We start from the raw sequence: 10969 nt of genomic DNA, 5'->3' as shown, positions 1-10969 counted from the left end.
TGGCATTCTATCTTCAGGCGTTCGCTTCTGTTTGCCTCGTAAGTATTCTCTTCATTGAACTACAAAATTCCCCAAATAAAGTGTCAATTCCTTAAAGGCAAGGACTGCATTTATTTTGTTGGTGTCTTCAATTTCAGTAAATACAGTGCCAGACCCGAAGATGACATTTAATAAATGCCTGATGACTGCGTGGTTGTGGGAAAAAAAAAAAACCAAAAACCCAGCAGAGTGAATTCGATGAGCACGTGGACCCTGGGGTCAGTCAAAAGTTGGGTTTGACACTTGGCTTCATTTCTTGTTAGCTGTGTCCCTTTGAGTAACTTTCATAAGCTCTTATGCTTCGGCTTCCGTGTTTGTTAAGATAAAGACAGTAGCATTGCCCACATCACATGGTTCTTGTGAGGACTTAGTGAGGTGTTACACACGATGGGCCTGGCACAACGTAGAAGCTCAATAACTGTGGGCCATGATTACGTTTCGATTACTATTATTACTGTGATTGATGATAGGCTACTACCTGGCTTTGGGTTTTCCTGAGAGCCTCCAAGTAGGTCTGGGTTTTGCTGGGTTTTTTTTTTTTTTTGAGACAGAGTCTCACTCCGTTACAGCTCATTCTCACTCATCTCACTCATCATAGCTCACAGCAACCTCAAACTCCTGAGCTCAAGCGATCCTCCTGCCTCGGCCTCCCAGAGTGCTAGGATTACAGGCGTGAGCCACCGCACCCAGCCTAGGTTTTGCTCTTAAGAGAACATCTGAAAAGTACCCACCCAGGGTGCCTACGCTTCACCTGGCAGATTTGTGATGACAGCAGCCACAAGCAAATAGCGTTCGACTGAAGACAGTCTCCCTTCTGAATGGGGGACGCACTGGCAAGATAAACTGGTTTTCAGCAAGGCATGTTGTGTCATCTGTCATTTCACCCTTAGGGTCAGTGATAGAGGAATTTGGCCCAGATGATAACACAACTAAACGGACTGACAGCTAGTTGAACATCTACATGAGCATTTGCCAGATGATGCTCTATAGGATGTTTATTTACAGGTTATTAAGTGGCACCTGGCAGGGAAGAGGAGGAGAGAGCTTAGTGGCTATGTTTGGAAAATTATGTCTAACAATTTATTTTCTCAGATTTTGTAATATAAGCATCATGAGTCTTTGAGGAGGGGTTACGGTATGTAGCACTACCTAAACATATTTTATTACAGGGCCCCGTTTTTGAGGACCATCCAGCAGGCCAGCATCCTCCAGAATATGCTCTGAGCTGGGCGTGGTGGCTACTCACAGCTACTCAGGAGACTGAGGCTGGAGGATTGCTGGAGCCCAGGAGTTTGAGGCTAGCCTGAGAAACACAGCAAGACCCCATCTCTAAAAATAAAAATAAATAGCCTGTTGGAAGTGAGCTCAAAAGAGGAAATTGAAAAAAAAAAAAAAGAATATGCTTTGGGAAATGCTCATCCATGATCAAAGAATATGTGACATCAAGCCTGGCAGGAGCATCTAGGGGCATTTTCGTTTGCTCCATTCTTGACCCTGTCTAGTTCAACATCATTAATTTGCTGGCATGCTGATCAGATTTCAAGATGATCCCACGCTGGACAGGGAGGCTGAGAGGGACTAACAAGATACTTCATAGGAATAAGTATCAGGTCCTGCACATGTGGTCCAAAAACCAACACAAAGCATTCAGGATGGTGGGAGATGGGGCCCAATGTAGAACAAAAAGCCTGGTCCCTGGTAAAGGTGTCTGAGCCCTTGGATTAAGCCTCACTTGAAGGCACTGGTACCCCACTGCCCCCAGCTCTGTAAATATACCAACAATTTCTCTTTAAATGTTATTTGTTTTTTAAATTTGCAACATAAGCATTCCAAACTGTTAGTGCTATCAAGTATACAATGTTTCCAAAGAAGATACTACACTTTTAAGAAGAACCGAAAGAAGCCTCAGATCACAGGAAGGGGAGACGTCTCACCCTTCCTGCTGGTCAGATGGCTCCTAGAGGTCAGCTTGTACGTGGCTCTGGGTGCCAAGCTTGGAGGGTCACAGACATACTAGGGAAAACTGTTAGGATGACAAGGATGTCTGAAACCGTGTTCCATGGAGAATTATATAAAAGAAATAAAAGAGATACAGAAACGTGAGAGGGACCAGCCTTCCAAACAGAAGATCAATGAGGGACACAGCATTCTGTGAAGAATCCAAATGCTTCTTAATCTTCTACAGGGAACACACTCCTTTGAAAACCTGTTGGAAGATCTAGGAGCTCTCCCCAGGAAACGGTACCTGCAAACTAAATGCTGCAACCATTTTCTGGGGATTCCACCACCGCTGCCGAAGCCCACCCATCAACGTCCCCCGTGGAAGACCAAAACCAAGATTAGGAGCCTCAGGAGTAGGCTTTACCTGCGTAATGCCCATCCCCTGCCCAGGTAACAAACTAGAATCAGGGGATGGATGTTCCAGTAACGAGGCAAGAAGACATTCCCCTCATCCAGCCATCTGGAGACGGAAAAGGCCCCTTGGCCGGGCGAGGTGGCTCACGCTTGTAATCCTAGCACTCTGGGAGGCCGAGGCAGCAGGATGACTTGAGGTCAGGAGTTCCAGACCAGCCTGAGCAAGAGTGAGACCCCATCTCTACTAAAAATAGAAAAATTAGCCAGGCAAGGTGGCGCAAGCCTGTAATCCCAGCTACTTGGGAGGCTGAGGCAGGAGGATTGCTTGAGCCCAGCAGTTAGAGACTGCTGTGAGCTAGGCTGATGCGATGGTGCTCTAGCCCACGTGACAGAGTGAGACTCTGTCTCAAAAAAAAAGAAAAAGAAAAGGCTACCTGGCAGGTAGGGAGCTTTTCAGCATTGGAGGCTTTCAAGCAAAACTGGATGAGCATTTTCAAGGAGGTCGTAGAGAGGGTTCTAAATGACTCAAGGTCTGAGGGCCACTAGCTCTGGCATCACCGGGAGCTTGTTAGAAATGCAGACTCTCAGGTGACTCACATGCATGTCAGACCGTATGGCTAATCCATAGAAGATTCTCTAAGGAGAGAGAAATAAAAGTATTCTGGCCCATCAGCAGCAGTCTCCCACCTACGCCTTCAGAGAGCTGCCCTTTCAGCTTTATGTAAGTTTGGATTTCGCGGCTAGAGAAGTGAGGGCCCTGCTCTAAAACCTCAGCCCACCCTCTCCCCACTGCATGGAGAAATACTTACATCTTCTCCGAGGTTGCAGATGGAGAACTAGGAGGAGAGTGGGATCATTCTCACTCTGTCTCTAAGCCAGGGCCAGAACTTACAGAAGGAAAAAGTAATTTAAAAATATTTATCTTCCTGACCACTTTCTTTAATAGATATGATTTCTTGTGTACTCACATGTACCATATACACCGCTAAGCGCTTTTTTATCCTTTCCTTAATCCTCACAATAACCCTAACGGGTAGGTACTATCATTTTTTTATCCCATTTTACAGATGATGAGACTCAGGGTAAGTGACATACTCAAGGCCACACAGTGGGTAAATGGAGGCGCTAGGTCTTGACACCAAAGTTCAAGTTCTTAACCACCAAGCCCCATGCCTGTCTCCTTTAGAGGAAATCTCTTGCCTTCTGCTCTTTTCAGTAAGCAGTAAGTGTAGGCCGAGGGCTGTTGAGTTCCCACAGAGCTCATCCAAGTTATCTAGAGATGAGCCAGGCACAGACACAAGTGCGCTGGGGTCTCAGGTCTCAGCCCTCCATTATACTCCGTTCATTACACAGGAAGACTTAGAGGTCAGGCTTTCAAACCCTGGCCCCTTCCCCATTATCTGCTGCAGCATCAGAGTCCGCCCGGTGCTGTATTGACTTGCTTGATCTCCTGGCTGCTGTCCCATCTCCATTAGATCCCAGGCATTTGAGCAAAGCACACAGCTATCCAGCTCTGACTGAAGGGAATTGGCTCACCATTCCTTCTCTATAATTTTGGGCATAGTCTGAGAGGATTTAGAAGGTGTCGTTGACTTGGAATTACAGTTCTTTGTTACGGAATGAATTTCCGGACTATGCCGAAGAGAGACCAGCATCCCCCCAGACCCCCCTCCCCTCGCACTTACACAAGCAGCTTTGTTCCCATCAAAGTGTCCCTCTAATTGCACTGTGCGCATTCATTCTGGACTTTGCTGCTTCTCAAGGAGGAACTTTATCAAAGAGAACTCAGACTTCCTATGGCACTTAACATCTGCAGCCTGCACTTGGAAATTAATCAGGAGCGGCATATTCTCTCTCCTACTTATTGTCATTAACTTTTTTATTTCCGATCGCTATTCACCTCTTTGTAGGCTTTTGTCTAATGTGCCCCAGCTAGGTCCCCTAAGGCAAAAACCACATTTTAGTTATCTTTATTTCCATCACAGCAGTCTAGCACACTGCCTCGCCTGTATTAGACATTCGACGACCACATGATGGATTGATAAGTAACCGATTGCATTTCACATACTACCACACACATCTGTTGCTAGGCCCAAAGTGAATTCACTCTTCCAGATCCTGAACTTATTTGGAGGGAGGGACAAACTCTAAGCACGTTGAAATCTTGAAGCAGATGGTGCTGTGTAAAAAAACCATAACATTATGGTTTCAGCCTTATAAGAGGTAACAGTGCAATTTGCTCCCATGAGGTAGGACTAAGCCACTAATCCCCCTGGTACAGCTGGAAACACAAAAGCTTCCTGAAGTTCAAGGACCCCAACCCACCTGGCCAGACAATAACCAGGCCGAAGCCTCATTTCTCAGCCGCTCTCGTTACCCCTTGCTCCAACTCCCAAACCACTTAAAGAGAATCCTGGGAATTTTAAAATCAACTTGCTTGAAAAACAGGCCAGCATTGTATCATTTTCTTACAAAACAAAAAATCCTTAATGACACCGGCTAGAAAAAGCAGGGCATTTCCTCAACTTATAAAGAAAAAAAATCAGCAAATAAGATATTTTTTGACTTCTACTAGGTGCTGATTCACCCTTTGAAATTTCGTCAGATTTCTCTTTCTGCAAGACTCCTGATAGATAACTCTTCCTGGTCTATTTTCCATCCAGCAAATAGTTATAGAGATGCGGCCACACTCTGCACGGCTAGCATCTACGCAGTGCAGAGACAAGAACAGACACGAGCTGTTGGTTTGGTTTCCTCACACTTGGTTCCTTCAGTAGCAAATTTCCATCTGCTTGAACGATCAACTTTACCACTAGAATCTCTAACGAGGTGTGGGAACCCCCAGACCGTACGGGGAGGGGAAATAACACAGTCCGCAAAGCACAGTCCAAACCCTGTCTCTGCTATTCCATGTGAGTTCTGGCCCTCGCCATGCCTCAGTGACCTCACGGGTAAAATGGGGGTGAAAATACTCCCTGGGTCGGAGGAAAAGTGCTTGGCACTTCTATCAATATTCATATCTATAAATATCCTCACGCACTTTAGCCCAGGGGTTCAAGACCAAAATGTCTGTAGGTACAAATGTTTATGGGAACTGGGTCCAGTGGGCAGGGACTGAGTCAGGAATGAGCGGGACTGGAGGGGTCTGGGGGTAATTGGAGACCACCGCCCCAGGAAGGGGCTGGCCTGATGTAGCACCAGACAATTGTCACCACAGGGGATGCCACCCACCCAGTGTCCTCCCTTCTGATTTTTCAAGGGAAGCCAACTTTCCATATTTTTCTGTGAAATCTCCCAATTTTTAAATGTTGACTCAAAAAATTTGAGAGGGGCCTGGCGTGGTGGCTCACACCTGTAATCCTAGCACTCTGGGAGGCTGAGGCGGGAAGATCACTTGAGCTCAGGAGTTCGAGACCAGCCTGAGCAAGAGTGAGACCCCATCTCTATTAAAAATAGAAAAAATTACAAAACAATCAGTCGGGTATGGTGGTGTGCACCTGCAGTTCCAGCTACTCAGGAAGCTGAGATGGGAGGGTCTCTTGAGCCCAGGAGCTTGAGGTTGCTGTGAGTGAGGCTGACACCATGGCACTCTAGCCCAGACAACAAAGCAAGACTCTGATTTTTAAAAAAATTTTAAAAAAAGAAGGAAGAAAAAAAGATTGAGCATCTTTTCATGTGCTTATCTGCTACTCATGTATCTTCTTTGATGAAGTATTTTTTCAAATCATTTCCCATTTTAAAAATTGGGTTGTTTATTTTCTTATTATTCAGTTTTAAGAGTTCTTTATATATTCTAGATACAAGTCCTTTATCAGAAATATGCTTTGCAAATATTTTCTCCTAGTCTCTGGCTTATCTCTTCATTCTCTCACTTTTTTTTTTTTTTAAGAGACAGGGTCTCTGTCACCCAAGAGGGAGTGCAGTAGTGTGATCATAGCTCACTGTAACCTCCAGCTCCTGGGCTCAAGAGACCCTCCCATCTCAGCCTCCTGAGTAGCTAGAACTACAGTTGTGCACCACCATGCCTGGATAATTTTTTAATTTTTGTAGAGATGGGGTCTCACTATATTGCCTAGGCCGATCTCAAACTCCTAGCCTCAAATGATCCTCCTACCTTGGCCTCCCAAAGTGCTGGGATTACAGGCGTTAGCTACCACTCCTGGACTTCATTCTCTTAACAGTATCTTTTGAAGAGAAAAAGTTTTAATTCTGATTAAGTCCAATTTATCCATTTTTTGTTTTATGGATCATGCTTTGGTGTTATATCTAAGAAACTACTGCCTGTGCCAAGGGCACAAGATTTTCCTATGTTATACTTTTAGGTTTTACATTTGGGTCTATGATTCATCTCCAGGAGGCATTTTGAACACTTGTGGGGACATTTTTGTTTGTCACAATGATGGCGAAGGGGTTCAACCAGCAATGGGTGGGCAGGGATGCCAGAGGAAACACACACACCATGACAAAAGCCTCATGACCCATATGGCCATCAAATATTCAGACAGGTGAGAAAAAAAAGATGTTTATAATCACATAGCTATCTATTTTACTTTCATTTCAAAATACCAAAAACTTTAAGAAAGGTTTAAACAATATTAATTGAATCTTTCCTTACTTCTCTTAAATCTAAAATTTTCCCTTAAAAGCTCCTATTTCATGTCTTCTAGTATATTTGTGTCTGTGCATTTACATATTGAGTTAGATATTTTATTATAAACTCATTTCCTTTCACTTCTCCTTTATAATTATAATGGCATTAAATTAATTTTTTATCCTGTGTGTGTAGCTGGTTATATTATCATACATTAGCAACATGATGAGATTTAAAACATTAAGCTGAGTGAAGAAAAGAATGGAATGACATCTATAACAATACCACTTATATATTAAAATATTACCATTATATAATTAAAAGTTTTAGAAACCTGCACACACATTAAGTATCCACATTTTACAAGAATACATAGGAAAATACACATTACACACGCTAGAACAGCTGCCTAAGGGAAGGAGGAAATGGGAGCAGGGAATGAAGATGGAAAATAATCCCATCACAAAAGAGGAGCTTTGTTTAGACCTACAAGGACGACATGCCACATGCCAGGGGGATGCTTAACTCAGTCCCCTGCCCCTGGGGCCCAGTTAAAATATATTTTAAAAATTAAATTTTTATTTGTTAATTTTACCTTAATAAAGCTGTTAAAAAATCAAAACTTGCCAGAGGCCTCTGCCTACCCAATGGCTCACTGAAAGTTACATACCTAGGAAGGTGAAAGAAACAGAAGAAACGGGGCAGAAGAAGAACTTGGGTATTGCTCCTGCAATGGTCCCAGTATCACCAAAGGGCAGGGGTCGCAAAACACCAAAGTGAGACCTGATTCTGGAGTGAGGGTGCTCAAAGGCAGTGTATAGGTGACTATAAAACTGCTAAAGAGAAATGGATCAGTAGAGAGAGAAAGAGAGAGAAAGGGAGAAAGAACACTTTCCTATGTACAGGAATAAGGCAAAAACGTCCACTCCCACCATTTCTATTCAACATTGTACTACAGTCCTGGCCAGGGAACTAAAACCAGAAAAAGAAACAAAAAGCATAAAAACTAGAAAAGACATAAAACTGTCTTCATTTGAGGACAATATGATTGTATATGTAGAAAAACCTAAGGAATCCAAAAAAATAGTACTAGTACTAACAAGTAAATAGAGCAAAGTTGCAGAATACACCATCAATATAGTTAATACACAATATAATCAGTTGCTTTTCTATGTATCAGCAACAAGCAATTGGAATATGAAATTTAAAATAATACCATTTACAACAGCATTTTTAAAAACTTAAAATACACATAAATTTAACAGAAAACATGCCTGGCTTGTACACCAAAAGCTACGAACTACTGCTGAGAGAAATGAATGAAGACCTAACCAAATGGAGAGGTGTACCATGTTCATAGATTTAAAGATTCATTATTTTTAAGTTGAATGTGTAAGCAACGGATACAATTTATTCATTTGAAAATACGTCTCAAAAAAATGTAAAATAAAGGGGGGGAATGAAAAAATATAAAAATAAGAAAACATGTCTAAGCCCCCCTTTTTTACAGGGCATTGCTCTAAATGCCAGGGACACAGCAGTGAACAAGATAAACAAGTATCTCTGCCCCCAGGCTGCGTACATTCTAATCAGGAAAGGCAAAATAATCAAAATACTTATATGTCAGATGGTGATAAGTGCTCCGGAGGAGAACACAGGGCGGAAACACTGTAACAACCTGATAAAGATGTAAAGGTGGAGAGAAAGTATTCCAGGCAAAGGGAACAACAAGTAAGTTCTTTGAGGTTAACAAGCCTAGAATGTTCTAGGAACTACCAGGAGGGCAGTACAGCCGGGGCAAAATGAGCAAGAGGCAAGTAACAGAGAGAAGGCCAGAAGGGCAGCACCAGGCCAGTTTCGGGGGCACTTCCCAGGCCCAACGGTACTTCAGAAGGAACATTCTGGCTGCTATGTTGAGAACAGAGGGTCAGTACAAGCAGTTAGGAGTTGACTGTGATAAAATCGAGGCAAGAGATCATGGTGGCTTGGAGCAAGGTGGTAGCAACGGAAGTGGTGAGAAATGAAAGAATTCCAGATCCACTGTGAAGGCAGACGGGACTTGTGGATGCATTGAGTGGGAGTGGATTGAGGGAGAGGGGTCAAGGTTGACTCCAGGGTTAGAAGTTTGAATATCTTGTAGCGTAATTCTTGAGGTACAGGAAGAACAAATGTGTTAAAGAGAGAGACAAACTTGATTTGGACCTGGTTAACTGTGAGATGCACATAGAGATTCGAGTGGGAATGCTGAGTAGGTAGTTGGGTCTATGAGTCTGGCATTTCGGAGAGAAGGTCCAACCTGGAGACGGGAAACTGGGAGGTGGTATTTAAAGCCATAAGTTGGAGGAGATCACCAAGGGAGTGAGGGTAGAGAGAAGAAATCCAAGGACAAAACTCCGGGACACTTCAACATGTAAGGCCAAAGGCAGGGAGAGGAAACAGGAGACAGAGAAGGGGTTGCGGAGGGGGGGGGGGGGGGGAGGCGTGGGGGAGGCAGATTATACTGTCCCGGGAGCCCAGGGAAGAAACCATCTCAAAGAGGAAGGAATGATTCATTTCGAGAAGTGCTGCTGACAGGTCAAATAAGATAAGTCCTGAGGAGTGATGATTGCATTTGGCAATTAGAGTCTGGAAGGGTGGGCAGCAGCGGGGCTATTTAGGGAGGTGCGAGGCAGAGGAGGCATGCAGGGACCTCTCGCTGCTCCCAGGGCCGGCCCCTTCCCTCGCAGGCTTCTCCCCCACCTTGCCTCCGCATATGCTGTTCCCTCTGCCCAGAGAACCCTCCCCACCCCTCTTTGCTGAGTCGATGTCTGCTCAGCATCTTGCCCTCAGCTCCTCAGGAAAGTCTCCCAATCAATCAGCCCACACCTTTGCCGCAGCCTCTCCTATTACCAGGTACCTGCGTCCTTCCCAGCCTGGGTCCCATGGCACTTTCCTTTGGTGTGTGCTGCTGTGAATAGCATCTTAGCTGTCTGCCCACACTCTCCAGGGGCGGGAACCGTGTCCTTTCAGTCATGGACTTACCCCTGCACCTAGCGCAGGTTCTGGCACCAGAGCAGGCATGAGGTCGGGAAGGAGGGAGGGAGACAGGTAGGCAGTGGTGTGATCAGTATAACTGTGAAGATGAGGTGAGAAGCGTGTCCAACCGGGAAGGGAGGATGGGATCTGGGTTCCAAGAGAAGACAGGAGAAGGTGCTGTAAGAAGGAAAGAAGTCCTTCCTCCCAGGCACTCAGCTAGGACCAGTGAGGCAAAGGGGCTCACTCTGACTGACAGCAAATTCCAGGCGTCAGAGGAGGAGGAGAGAGTAGAGGGCTCTGAAATCCAGTGTGCCCTGTGTAGACTCTGGTTTTTGGAAGAGCATAGATGGACTTTACGATCAGAGGTTGGGAACCCATCTGACCACTCTGCAGTAAGGCAAAAGTTGAGCTGCCCCAAACATGCCAAGGAAAAAGGTGCTTTGTTTGGGGGGTGGGGGAGATGTCCATTATCTACTCCTCCAAATTAAAAACTGGAAGAAAGCTACTAGATAAAATGTTCATCCCTTGAAGGAAGAATAATAACCTTATCAGTAATAACCTACCCTGTGTGGTCCTGAGTTATCTAATTTAACCCCCAACTTCCTGACTGCCCTACCTAAGATCATTCTCTCCTATCACTCTGTTTATTCCTTTCAAAGCTACTGATTGCCATCAGTAGATAGCTTGTTTGGTTGTTTGATTCTTTCCTGCTCATCATCTGCCTTCCCCAAGGTAATCTAAGCTCCCTGAGGGCAGGAACCTTATCTGTCCTTATGCTACACTCTCTGCCAGCACAGCACCGGGCACATGGTATGCACCAACTGTTTATCCAGAGGATGTCCTAATACCTATCTATCTTACAGATGAGGATCTTTGCTCATCTTTGATTTTTTCTACCTTAGTGTTTAAAAGGTTTGCATGTTTGCACTGAGATAGTTCCATATAGTCTTGTTGTTTTGCTGCTGCTAT

The sequence above is a fragment of the Lemur catta genome, chromosome 5 (assembly GCF_020740605.2).
Source record: "Lemur catta isolate mLemCat1 chromosome 5, mLemCat1.pri, whole genome shotgun sequence".
Lineage (NCBI taxonomy): Eukaryota > Metazoa > Chordata > Mammalia > Primates > Lemuridae > Lemur > Lemur catta.
Note: the sequence above shows the minus strand (reverse complement) of the source record.